Consider the following 14,998-nt stretch of genomic DNA (forward strand, 5'->3'; position numbering starts at 1 on the left):
TCTGTTCGTCCTGGAAGATGAAAACCATTTTCTTCAGAAGCAATACAGGAGATTGTGTCTCAGGTGGTTAGAGGGCACATCTTCAAACTTTCACGCTAGCACCAGTGTCTGGCGTGAAGCAAAGGCGTTTTATAGGTCACATTCAACTGTCCGTAAGAGCTTGCGGAATATCCTCCGATATTATCCTGACAAACTTTCACTACTGCGGCCGTTGCTTCCCCATGATTTTAAAGCTCAGCGCAGGTTCTCACTTCAGTTTCTTGCTCGCTTTAAGGTCGATTGAGATTGGCCTTGGAATATCCTCCAGACAGACGTAGCGCATTTTTATATAGACGGTGCAGTGAATACTTATAAATGCCGAATTTGGGAACCAGAAAATACGCGCCCTATCTTAGAGATTCCGATGCATTCCCCAAAAGCGACGGTATGGTGTGGATTTTCTGCATCATAGTGCCTGCCACGCCCAATCTTTTTTTTTTTTTTTTTTTTTTTTTTTTTTTTTTTTTTTTTGTGGCGGGGTTGAAAGTAATTTCTATCGTTTCATTAAATTCGCCACAGAATTTTACAATTTTTTGATGACTGCTTTTGCCTGTAGGCAGCTTTGAAATATGATTCTTTAATTCTGGAAATCATGCATTTAAATTCAATTAAATTTATTTACATTTTTTTTTCATCTACCTTGCGACTCCAATGTAATTTTTCGCGACCCCAAATACCAGTGGTTTGTTTCATTACGGAAAAACATGCTATAACTATCTGTCTAAGATAATGGATGCCTCCGTAAAGGACTCCGTAAGCTAGAGGAAACTAGCTTTTATATGTTACACTTGGGGAAAACTGTGAAAACGTCTATGCAGCTAGACCTCCTTCGCTTGGAATCGAACCTACGTCAAATTACCAGTGTTCAGTGACTTCACCGCTCGGCCGTGATGGGCGCCCTCCATGAAGGCATCCTCCTTAGGCAGAGACCACTCGCTTATTTTTCCATAATGAACTAAGCCAAAACCAATTTTCCATGTAAACGAGTATGAACGTCTTGTTGTTTCCGCCATATGTATTATAAAAATACGATCTCATTTCTCCAAAGAAAGTATTTCTAGGAGATACCTCTTCACACCCTAACGCAGCAAATTCTCAAGGGCTTTGACGTAATAAATAGCCTAACTCGGAAATTATTTTGAGGAAAACAATTATCCTTTCTAGAGAACTACCTTTTTTTTTTTTTTTTTTTTTTTTTTTTTTTTTTTTTTTTTAAATTTAAGCATCTTCTTTAGTGGAATCTTGCGGATTTTTAAAGTTGAAAAAATACTGGCTAAAACGCAAAAATGCGAATTTTTGATTTGTACATAAAATTTACGTAATAATTTTTAAAATCCTCCGTTTTAATGTTGTCTATAACAGCGGTCGTCAACCTTTAGAACTTCACGGATCGCTACACATATAATTTTATATTTGGCGGACCACTAATATGAATTTAAAAAAAAAAATCTTAAATAAGACCTTAAAAGCAACATATTAGTACGCAAAAACAATATTCAACTTTCCAATACATGTAATTCTAATTTTCGTTTGTTAATATAATTTTCGAAACATTTGGTGTTCAGCAGCATGTCTTTATGGAAATTCAGGCTACGCCCCTCATTATGAGTAATAATTAAAACACTATTAATATCTCACTGATATTTTGTTCCCGTTGAAAAATAATACGAAAGGTACAAAAATCTCACCTTGTTGTACGGAAAACTTCACATTTCCATATCACTGAAAAGGAACTTCACGAAAAGCAAGAACAAACCGGCAAACGCAAGGCATTATCAATAAACTGAATGTGTTTTGCTGCAATTTTTTTAATTACTGTAAACATAATAATCATCGCTTACTCTGCAATGGTGCCATCGATCAACAGTTAGACAAAAATGGAAACTTCCAATGGTGCAATTATAAACGGATGGTTCTCATAAAAATTCATCAAGTTGCCTATTCCCATGGAAGAAAAACTGTGTTATTAACGACTACAATAGCAAATATTTGTAATTCAAAAGGAAAGAGAATTCCAGTTCGCGCTATTACTGATAAGAGCAGCATACCCATGGATACGAACTCTTACTTTCAAATGTCACCTATAAAAAATGTTTGCCCACTTTAAGCTGAGGAATATATACCTCATGTCAAAAGGTCGTTATCCTCAGGCAATTGATTTTTGTGGTAGATTGTGGTGGCTATGAAGATTTATTTGGTTCATATTTCATTCAAGATTGCATTTTTCAGTCAACAAATTTTTACGTTTCTTTACCCTTGAATTTTAGAAGAAGCTTTCCTTTCATTATTTATATATAAAATCTTGCCTTAGAGATAATTTGAAAAGCTGTGACAGTATTGACAGTATTGTACTTCTATGGTATTCGTACTTGTTGTAATATGTATTAATATATATTTTGAGTCAATATATCGTTGCGCTGTTTACAGAACCGCCATTACTCTTGAATAATAACGGATATTAACATATTACATTGTTGGAAATCTGCATAAAAATTTTGACAATCACAGAACATGGCTATAATACTTAACTAATAACACTAACAAACAGAACTAATAATTTACCGACATGTTCACAGAAAGAACTTGCTGATTATATAAATAACTAAATAGTTCAAAGTTTTGCATACTTTATCTTATCTTGCATGGCAGATAGACCCATCAGCGGTAGAAAGGATAGAATCGCTGGACGTATGAGCTACTTGCATGGGTTTTCTCCATATATCTCGCAGATATGGTTTTCTCTTCGATAGTTTTCCTCGAAAGTATTCTTTCTTTAGATAGCCCTAGTATGCTTTATATAATCTGATAAATCCAAATAAATCCTGTACACCAAAATTACGAAATTCCAAAATGGCTGTTTTGAGTAAAACGCGTTTACATAGTTAATACTTTCTTCACTTAGACTGATTAGTACTTGATTTTAGATGAATTTAACACTTGCTTGATGATAAATTCTTTAGAATATTTACCATATATTCCCTCATGGAATATAACTTGTTTTTTTTTTAATATAGTGTAAATAATAGAAACATAGTTTGAAAACTGAATGTAAGGGTAAAAAAAAGTATAGAGCTGCAATATTTATATGATGCAGTTGATACGATGCTTTTAAAAGTAAAGCAAAATAAAAAAAAAAAGTAAATGTTTTTCGAAAAAATCATCACAGAGACAAAATAACATTTATAGAACTGTAGTGTACGTAGCTTATTTTGTAGATTGGTATAATATATCGTACAAAATATATATATCGATACATAATAATGAAGGATTTTTATAATATTTATGCATTTGTTTTAAAGTTGTAAATAATAAAATAGGTAGTAACTATCTATATTTTGACGCATTTAAGACACACTTTTTTTTTTTTTTTTTTTTTTTTTGTAATCGTTTGTTATATTTCTAGACCAGCGGTCGTCAACCCTTAGAACTTCACGGACCACTACATATATAATTTTATATTTGGTAGACCACTAATATGAATTAAAAAGAAAAACCCTTAAATCAGACCTTAGAAACAACATATTAATACTCAAAAACAATATTCAACTTTCCAATGCATGTAATTCTAATTTTCATTTGTTAATGTAATTTTCGAAACCTTTTGTATTCAGCTGATTATGAGTAACAGTTAACACACTATTAACACCTCACTGATACACATATTTCGTTCACATTGAAAAATTATATGAAGTACAAAATCTTACTTTCTTGTACAGAAAGCTTCACATTTCCATATCACTGCAAAAGAACTTCACAAAGAGCAAGAACTATCTGGCAAAGGCAAAGCACTATCAATAAACTGAAAGTGTCATGCCGCGAATTTTTAATTATTGTAAACATAATAATCATTGCTTACTCAGCAATGGCGCCATCGATAAACAGTTAGACAAAACGAAAACGGAAACTTCCAGTGATGTAATTATAAACAAGAAGTTGCCTATTAACACGAAGAAAAACTGTGTTATTAACGACTACAATAGCATCTGCTTGTAATTCAAAAGGAAAGAGAATTCCAGTTCGCGCTATTATTGATAACAGCAGCATATCCATGGATGCCAACTCTCACTTTCAAATGTCATTAGCTACACCTGCAAAAGTAGCTAAAACGTCGCTAAATTCAGAAAGAATTTCTATAAAAGTAGCAACTGAAATTTAAAAAATAATATAATCCATATTCCATAATAGGTTTTGTTACTCGTCATTTTTTAAACTGAATGTTCATAAAAATATGTAAGGTATTGTCTCCTTCCTTACCATTTGCCTTCCTATTCCACCTGGAAGTACTTCTGACTAGTATCAGGAGCTCCGAAGTTCGAATCCCGGCGAAGGCAATTGCTTATTTTTCACGTTTCTCGACTCTGGAAAATGGTATCTCTCTGCAGAGGTTTATTCAGCCAGTGCACAGAACTATACCTATACCTATACAGCCATGTTGTATATAGGTATAGGTATACAACTGTTTGTATGCAAATATAACCTATACAACCATGTTCAATTTCTGGTTGTCCCGCCTACTTTTACCTGTACCTGTATCTATAAGATTAACACTAAAGACCTCCTTATCTGTCTTCACCTTTAAAATAAAGACTGCCCAATACATATTATCCTTATTAGTCGCTTGCGCGGCCAGCCGCCCGCAATAAGTTATTTTAAGAGAAAAAGATATACAGTGATTTAAATAAGTTCAGCTATTGATTAATAATAACACAGTTAAAGAACTGCATTTGTTGCTTTGAAATTGCATAGTTGCTTAATCAGCAATAGACAGATTAAATATAAAAGAAAAATTAATCTTGCACTTTGCGAAATACAGCACGCCTGTCGAACATAAAAAACTTTTTTTCGGGCAGCGGCAATATATTTCTTTTAAATCGCTGAGTTTGTCGACTAAATCTGAAAAAGAATACCTTAGCTTCGCCGGGAGAGATATTTATTTTAAATTGCTGAGTTTTTGTGATTATATTTGAAAGATAAATATTTTGCATTTTGTCGAGTGCAATATATTATTTTAATTCCACGAATTTTTAATAAAACTTTCATTAAATTTGCCCAAAAACATGAAATAAAAATACATAAATTCAAAATTCGGATTTCAGAGTACATTTGTTCAAAATTTGGTGATTCTAGTTACCACCGTTTATCTACAATGCACGAAAAATATATGCCTACAGATATATTCTTCATTGTTTAATTACAGATACAGAGATGAAATGAAAAATGCATCCTGGTATTTACTGCGTAAGAACATACGTAAATATTAATGGAATTGAAATATAATTCCAGAAAAATTAAATAAAAATGAATTTGAAAATAGAAGTAGATTCTCCAGATTTTTAAACAACAGAATTAAAAAATGAGCAGTTATGTGTTCCAAAAAAAAAAATTATGTGTGCTAACAACCTTTCCTTTAATTACGGCGACCAAGTATGCCGTGCTTCCCAAGAATCCCCTATATTTGAGTTTTTTCATCTTCTTAGCTACCGAAATTGATCTTTTAATTCTTTCGCGTTTTTCGCCATGGTTTAAAGTATAATAATTCTTTAAAGTAATTAATTCCGTCAATTTGCGGCTTCTTAGTGGCCAAGAAATTCCTGAATACTGGAAGTCGAACAGCAAATAAGCTGGCTATATGAGCGTTTTCATAATTTTCCAATACGTAACGTAAATATGAGAAAATTTCCCTCAAAAATTCTCCACAAAGGCATTCTTTTTCCTTAGGAATATTTTCCAGTATATGTTACCAGTATATATATATATATTTTCTGCTTTAATTATGTTTCAAGTCTTTTCAATTTGCTGGTCTTGCAAAATGCTTTTTGTGATTCGCTATATCTCGAAGTCTTACCTTGAAATATTAGCTTGGAAAAGGACATCAACAGAATAGAACAACGATAGATTCTCTGCGAAAATTCTCTTCATATGCATCCTTTTGTATATAATAGAAACTAGTACCCTCACTGATATTTTTCGGAAAAGATTCTGGTGATGGATGTCGTTTAAAAAGTAAAGAATTAAGATCGATTTTCAAACGAAATAATATAAGTTTATTTAAAATCAACACTGGCAAGAATTCTGGACCTAGAAGGAAGTAAAAAAAATAAGCGGTCTTTATTAAAATATCCGATCCAATATACAGAAAATTCCGACTCTTTACAGAAAACTAAAGAATTTTAAATAAAATTAAGGAATAAAGAATTAAAAAGATAATTTTTTTAATTCTTGATAATAGTTATGACAAATTCTACATGGATTAATTCAAATAAGCATAAATTCTTAATTTGCTATTGCAAATTCGGTCAAAATTTTGGCTTGACTAAACACATTCAGCTTATTCAAAGACTGAAATGATAGGAGTTTATGGAAATTCTATTTTCTAATTATTGCAGTTACCTTTAACAGCATCAATAATTAAATACAAAGCACTAAAATAACATGTTATTAAATTGTACAACAAAGCCTTGATTTTACTAATTAGGATACTATACCAACAATTAAGTAGGTAATCTACATGATAAAGCACTCGAAGGCTAGATGGGTAGAATAAGAAGGAAAGGAGATTTTAAAAGTCAAAAACCAAATGAAATTGCCCTCGTATCCACCTCAAACCTAGAATTGAAGGGGGGGGGAAATCACTTCAGCAGACGCATTGCCAAGATTCGATTGGATAGAACTGTATTATTTTGATTACGGCAAAATATGCGAGAGCTAAGTCCCTAAGGGGAGTGATCGGAATCATGGAGAAATTTAAGGGAAGCTGGCTCATGGGGAAAGCCATTAAAAGTCCCAAGCAGTCAAGACCTTCAACGAGATTTGAAGCCAAGTCCACCTATCAATGTTCAGCGATTTCAGTCGGTATTCCATTCGATATCAGTCCGACTCGCCTGTCGGGTATTGAACTCAAAATAAACAGATGTTTATCGGTTTAACCAGAGACCAAAGAGTCTTAAATTTAGGTGCAATGGGGTGTGAGTTCTAATTTATTTTTCGGTGGCTATAAATCGGCAGTAGCAACTTATCCTTTCCAGAAATATGATTGCTGAAGTAGTGAACCAGTTGCTGACGCCAAAGCCTTTCTTTTTCTGACAAATTTTTTGCATTACATGACCATACGGCTTCTTGTCATGGTATAGTATAACTTTAACAGATGGCGAGTAAAATACCCCTCTCTTTGCAAGACTGCAATAACTTTACTTAATGGTAAACTGAAAACGTTGTTATTTTAAATCTGATGGATGGAGGGGAACTGACGTTTTACAACCTTAAAAAAAAAGTGTTTTCACAATTTTAAGTTTAGTTATGATTATGAATTTTCAATATTGGTCGCTAAAATTCGCGAATAATCGCTGGTCGTCGACTAAGCAGTTAAATACGCCGAAATATACTGCCAATTTTCGGTTTTTCACCACTCAGGTGGTGGTTGGCAATACATCAATAATTTGTACATATTAGAAAACTACCGCTGGTTTGTATATTATTTTAGCCAATATGCCGAATGGCTAAAATTATAATTACATGATTATTTTATAATGAAATCTCCGCAAATACGCGAACTATAATATCATGTTATCTAATTATGCTACATGATTTTGAATAAATTGCATTATTTAAAAACATTTGCTCTTCCTGAGGTTGCTTTTACTGCAGATAGCTGAAAAGGTTTTAAATGTTACAAAATATCATTTGATGGAACCTTTGTTATGGAGAGCTGTCTATCATTGGAAAACAAAGCAGAGTGACATTAAAAATATGCATGAATATACCTAAACAAGATTAAATACATCTCCGAAAACAATTTACTTTTGCTGAAACTTTCATTCGGAGAGCGCGGCAAGAGTGAAAAAAAGATTATAACACCTACTTGAGAAAGTTATTCGCTCAGCAATAGTCCGTCGTAACAGGCATTCGAATGACAATCGGATATCTTTGGACCTTGCAGCTCCTACTTCGACCTGTGTATCGGAACAAACTGGCTACAGAAACTGCAGATGATTCAAGATAAAAAATTCTTATGCAAAGAAGTGTATGATTTGTGTTATATTTGGTATTCCTTTAATCTCATACTTGATGGAACTCGTTTGAATTCATACGGAATAAAAAATATGAAGTCTGGCGGGACTTACTTCTGGGTGATAACGCTTATTCACTCACACAAAAGTGAGACCGGTTTCTCCCCTCCCCCCCCCCCAAGTATGGCATCAACAAGCCATCAGCAAGATCTGCAGATTTAAAACTGTTAAAAAAATGTGGTTGGTATGCGCTTCACGCAACAGCTGCAAGATATTACTCTCTTCCAAGGTCAGAGATTTAATAAATTCTTCGTGCAAGAGTAGAAATCACTTTCTCGAATTTTAATGCATTCGCAAAATTCTTTTGTATGCAGTTCTGTCCTATCTTTTTCACTAGCATGAAAAGCGATCGCACACTTTCTTAAAATTCAAAAATTCGTAGATGTACATTCACTAACATTTGTAACTTCTTCTTCAGATATTTATTTATATCTGACAGCGAAATTTAAACTTCATACATATTTATAATTTGTTAACTTCTATAAATTACTAGTTATGAAATTAACTGTTAAGGTTTTATATATTAGGTAGCCAGTTCCATTAAATATTTTTTTAGAAAATGCTTCTTTTTTATGCTTATAAATGTTAGTTTTAAACGGGAGAGTATTTCTTCATAAACAACGGAATATCCTATCTTAAAGAAGTTTCGAAATGATAATTTAACGTGTACATGTGTTTTCGATGGTAATATGATTCGCAATGCGTCCACTGGGTTATGATAAGAAATATCAGAAACTGTGTGTCATGTGACAAATGACGAAACTTCTAGCAATTAACTGATAGCATTCACGGCATTCCTTTGCAAAATAAGCAATGAATACATTCGTAATAAATGTAAGAAAAAGTTTTCCCTTCACATTTTTTTTTTTTTTTTTTTTTTTTCAAAATACTTATTGAATTCATAGAAGACAGGAGAAGAAATATTATGTAATTGCAATTTTAAGGGGTGTTGAAACCCAAAAATCTTCAAAAAATTCAGATTTCAGATTTTTGCATTTTCAAATTCTCTACATTTTTATCTTTCTAAAAATACCATTCTTTAACCTCTATGAAAATTAGAACTGTAAAAAATTTAGTTTTAATTTGTCATCGAATGCTTTGATCAATGAGGATTTTTACATAAAAACGCGTTTTCCTCCAAACGTGATTTTTTGATAATCGATGTACCTTTTCTCAGGAACTACTGCTCACAGGTTATCTAAAACTTTTATAGCTTATTTATTAGATTTCCTAATATTTACTGTAAAGAGCTTTTTGTGATAAACTAAGAAAAAAAATTAAAAAATTCTTTTGTGCGAGAAAAGTGCTAAATTTTACTATGCCTAACAAAATATTCTGTAAATTACTCTAAAAGTCAAAATGTTTCAAAAGATCATTTTAGTATAATCAGATAGGTATACTTTAATTACACAAAAAATTTCAAGCTTGTATCTACAGCAGATTTTGAGAAAAGGTACATCGGAAATGGCCAATTTAATATTTTCGGTACAGCGGTTGCTGACACCCCTTAAATGCAGCTTAGTTCTTTTATTTCATGTATGTGGTACCGTTAAAGTATGAAATCCGTTATTTCATAAAATACCTATACATAACATTTCACTGAATAACTTATCAGGTGTATGATAAATTATAACTCCACATTTTAACAAATTGTTTTATATACTAATGATCTATATCCCGTTAAAGTGTAAAATAACCGAACATGATTCATCCTGTTCGGTTATTAGTTCGGTTCGTTCACTATATCTATAAGGTATTTCTTCCCCCTTCTTAGCATGCCTTCGTAGTGTAGTGGTCAGCAAGCTTGGCACGTATTCGAGAGGCCTGTGGTTCGCGTCCCGGCGAAGGCGTTGCTTATTTTTTCATCTCTCCTGCTTTCAGAAAACCTAATGTCTCTACATATCTATCGCAGTATGATAGTTAGTACTAGCTATCATACTGCGATAGATAATGTGATTTTAATTAAAATTTCGAATTCAAAATTCTGTAACATTGGTCAGAAAGAGCGCTTCATTTTCAGTTAAAATTCTAAGTTCAAAAGGCTGTAAAATGGGAAAACAATAATCATAATAACTTTTGTATTTCATTTGAATATGGAAATTATTGCTTTTATTTACATACAATAAATACTTCCATAATTAACAATAATTTGCTCAACTTAATATATTAATATTGCTGTAGCCAAATACTTTTCTATGCCAATATAAAGTTTGTTCACAAAAATAACTGTAAAAAGTATTTTGTTCGAAATTACAGTGAGAATACTGTTTGTTCGAAAAAAAGTTCAAAGTTCAATTTTCTTAGTAAGATGGCTTGCAAAACTCCCCCCCCCTTTTTTTTTTTTCTTTTTATTATTAACGTTTGGTGTGTTAACCTTATTTAATAAATATCGAGTTCTTCGCACTTACGCCATTAAAACTCAGTTCAACAGGAAAATCACAAAATATAAAGACAGCATATCCTTATAATTTCCTCTATGCAGTCTCCCGCGCTGGAGATAAAAATGTTTTAGCAGTTTTGCCACTCCTGGCTTTGAAATCGTTGAGTTCGATTATCAAAAATTTATTAAAATTTCACAAGATATAAAACAGATAATAAAATTAATTCGAAATTCAAAATTCGAATTTGGGCCAGGTGCAAATCTTCAAGTGGAAGACTACGTTATTCAAAACTGGATGGCTCTAGATACCGTCGTTTTTTCACAGTGCGAGAAATATTCATGCAAATTCTTCATTATTTAGTTTCTTTAAATATAATACAGGGCGATAATATTTGGTGGCAACAGTTTGAAAAGTGAAACGACGTGTGCTTTGGCCAACACAAACAGGCCAAATGTAGTAAAACTGCGAATCTAGAATTGCAAAAATTTCGTGCGGGGAATGTAAATGAATATTTTATTTAATTTTACCGTAATTTTTGTTATTCATTTAAAATTTTATTATTTTATTTAAAAACATTAATCCAAATTAAATATAATTTACCAGTACTTGAGCCTATGATACTAGTCACAACGGATTTTAGTCAGTCAGCAACTAAGCTAAAAACTCTCATGCGGCCAGTACATTACCCCTCACCAGTTCCAACACACGGAATTGGCGAAATAGCAGAAGAAAAAGAAAAGAAACTATCAGTTTCAAATATCGTTTGGTAAATAAAATATAATTTGTGCATAACCTTATAACCTTTATGGCTCAATGTTAGTTATAAACGCTACTCATTTTTAATTATTCTTTTCTCCCATACAATCCACAATGATAACGATACATGCTCATGTACACATCCATTCCCATGCTTTGATTTAAAAGTATTCCATCGACTGTAGTATATTCTCTGATCAGTAGTACATGAATTAATGACTTAACCATCACAAAATTTTTAAAAGCAGCAAATCTTTAAAATTCTCTACAGGGTATTGCAATGCATTTATTTTCCAGTCTTTTTCAGTTTATGATATACGTTTTCAGTTTTTCTAATAAAGATGACCACCTTTTTGACTTGCTATTTTAGTTGTATTTATTAAACATCACTTTCTTCGCACGGCTTTTACTCGTAAAATTCAACGAAAAAAACTAGAAATTCTTAACTTCAGTATATCCTTAGAATTCCCAATAGTGTGTTTAATTGTCGCCATACATTTTTTTACATTCATTATTTTATTTATAATTGCTTTTTCATTCCTTTAAAAGTAATACAGAGGGAAAGCATTTGGTTGCATAACCTTTTTATTTAAAAAGTGCATTTAGTATAATTCCAAGAATATAAATTTAATATTTATAAATGTAATATATTATTCTCAGTCACATACTTATTTTAAGTAATTTTAAGTACCAAATTTGATAAGTTTTGAGTTATCTGAAAGTATAGTTTTTGAGAAAGTCTGTTCAGAGCTTTAAGTAAAGTAACTTCTTGTTTATCAATTTTGAATTATATTTTAATATAATTTTTCATTAAAAACTGTTACAACATCAAGTAAAATACCACTTCCGGATGTCCATTAAAGACTATTAAGGACTTCAGATAAACTTCTGGTTATCCAATTTTACCCAAAAGCTAATCAACTCTTTATATGAAAATAGAAAACTTTAATACGAAAACAGAAATTTTTGTATGCTTTTTACAATAGTTTATTGTTGAAGAAAAAATCATCACACACATACAAAGATACAGACAGGTAGACATCACTGTAAAAATTGTAAAAACATGTTGTGGGGGATCCTAATTCATCCTTACTCACTGAAAAGTCAACATCAAATTTTTTAACTGAAAATATTACATATAAGTATAGGTTGGTTAAGACAAAAATTTCTATATTTCTTTTTGAGAAATTATTTTGAATTTGTTATCTGGAAGTACAGTCTTCTACTTAGAGACCGGAGCAAATGCAGAAATACATGAAAAGAAATAAAAGTATATTTTAATACTTTTGAGAATAAACAATTGTTCGAAATAATAAAAATTACAGTTATCCATTACGGAATAGGATTCAAGTTATGGAATCATTTCAAATTTATCCGTTCCACATACGGGAGAACGTTTCGTCATTTAATGAAAGAATGCACTTTAAGTCTGAAAATTCGTTGAATTAATTCATTTATCCAACATTCTTTCTATGAATTCCCCAAAATATTCGAATATATTCTTCAGATTCACGAGCATACAGAGCTGCCAACTCTCTCGGTTTCTTCATCACATTTCCCTATCTCTCGACAGATCATGGAATCTATTGATTTTTAATTTTTGGCTTTTGTTACGAAAGTAAATCTTTCGAAGCAATAAATAAATTTTGTTAAATAAATTAAACTTACATTATGCAAATTGCATTCCTCCACCCTTAGCGATTTTGCACATAATTTTTCTGATTAAATTTTATTTAATCTAAATTAACTTTATCTGCAGTAGATATTTGTAGAATTTTTCTAAGAAGATTCAACCAATGTTTAACGATTTATTATTTGTATTTAATTTGATTTGACGTCAATATATGGTAAATTATTAAGTTTATGTACATGATAGTATGTACGTTGATTATTAATTTGATTTTCATCGTATTTAAAAATACTTTGATAAATAAAAGTTTTTCTTCCATACTCAGCTTTTTCTCAGTATGGAAGTGCAGGATAATTAAAAATGGCATTAACTAAAGAGCTTAGAACATGTAATTTGTAGTACATACTACATCAGAATCACATTATAAATACCTCAATAATCTGAATCATGCATTATAACGAAAATTTAGGTCAGTCTGGAGTTCTTTTGAAATAGCAGCGCTAAGCATTGAGGAAAACCTCCCGGTTTTTAGATACTCGTGTGCAAAATTAAGAGAATTTGCATATTACGTCGAACTTCTGAAAACTTAATGGACAGATTTTAATGAAATTTGCTGTGACTACAGAAACTTGCTGTGACAAGTTTACAACAGGGAAGAAGATATACCATTCAAAAGTCATCGATTACAGCAAAGCAATTTTCAACTGAGGGATGGTTCTGAGTGGAATGGCGAGATGAAATTGCTTTCCTAAGAGCATCCTAGACATACTCTCTATAAGGTTAAGGTCAGGCGATCTGGCTGGCCGATTTATGCGGGCAATATCCTCACTTTACAAGTAATCGTCGACCAGATGAGCCCTAAGTAGACGAGCGTTGTCGTTCATTAACAGGAACTCAGAATCAACTGCGAACCTGAAAATTTAAACAGAGATCTCTAAGATCTATGCCTCATAGCAGCCAGGGAGCCTTTGGCAAGCACATGCAGAGGGGTGCGGCCATCGAACATAACGCTTACAACTCTACCACTGTAATAATTCTTTTCTGAGGGAGAGATGGTATCGTGTTCCAGATTCTCTTAAGTTGCAGGGTACGCCGAGAATCAGTGCTCGGTCTGAATCTCGACTCATCTGGAAAAAGCATGGTGTTCCACTGGAGTCTGGTCCAAGGCGCATGTTGTCTGCACAATGCTAAATACGCTGTCTTGCGTGCTGTAGTGAGCGGGATGCCAGCAGCGGCTCTTCTGCCATCAGCCTTATCTCATGAAGCCTTCGGAAATCTGTAAACTCTGAAACTCAGTTTCTAGTGAAAGCATATAACTCATGTGAGAGCTGTGAAGCTGCAACAGTCCTATGTCGCCTCGCTGAAAGTGCCAAATAACGAAACTCATTCGTCGTTGTGAATCTTAGTCAATCTTTTCAGATTGACTCAGGTCTTTTCGATATGGTCCAATACCCTGAAACTGTTTCCACAAGTTGCAGACGATACTGGGAGTCACACGGAGCTCTATAGCTACCTGTGCTTGTGATTGGCCTGCCTCCAATCTACCAATAGTTCTCCATCTCATTCCGTCATCCATGCGTTCGTGGCTACTCATTTTATATGAAACCTTATAAAATTTACCCAACTCTTGCGAGAAGCACGTCAAATGTGCGGAAGGAGTACGAGCACTCAAAAACCGATCATGCACTTATATCCCCTCCACAATCACAGTTCTCCAAACATACACATGTAAGCTTACGAATTCAATCCTGAATATTCACTTTATTCTTCGGCAGCATTATGGCGGCATCTTTGGTTCAATACCTTTCGTAAAAAAAGACATAATTTCAAAAATTATCTTAATTTTGCAAGAGAGTGCATTTCAGGTTTGGCAGATATGAATGTAATCACTCAGACTGTATAGTGGTTAAGGGAAACTACTGCGGTACCGAAGACCCCGGCTTCGAATCCCGTAGAAGGCATGGATATTTGTAAATGTATAGTGTCCGTGCGGCACAGGGGCACTCTAAATATGCAGCGAGTCCAAAGTCCTCTAGTGTTGTTTGATGGAAGAGGAGAGGGGTGGGAGACCCCAGACCGTCTCCCGAGGTGCTCTCCCACAGAATTGGGGTGGAAAAAAGAAGTCC

At 32.9% G+C, this 14,998-nt stretch overlaps 1 protein-coding gene across 2 annotated transcripts in view; it reads right to left on the reverse strand.

Annotated features, from left to right (window-relative positions):
- The window catches only part of LOC118193417 (uncharacterized), a 255,341-nt gene that overhangs the window by 239,300 nt on the left and 1,043 nt on the right, over positions 1-14,998 (reverse strand). Inside the window, exon 1 of one of the 2 annotated variants that reach the window (XM_085823414.1) lies at positions 7,898-8,151. The exons of the other annotated variant lie outside the window; for it this stretch is intronic. The gene's annotated coding sequence lies outside the window, so the exon portion shown is untranslated. Of the gene's footprint in view, positions 1-7,897; positions 8,152-14,998 lie in introns of those variants that run through there. 2 annotated transcript variants of the gene reach the window in all.

Source organism: Stegodyphus dumicola, chromosome 9, assembly GCF_044657685.1.
Source record: "Stegodyphus dumicola isolate Sdum_Otavi_A_Nest chromosome 9, ASM4465768v1".
Classification (NCBI taxonomy): domain Eukaryota; kingdom Metazoa; phylum Arthropoda; class Arachnida; order Araneae; family Eresidae; genus Stegodyphus; species Stegodyphus dumicola.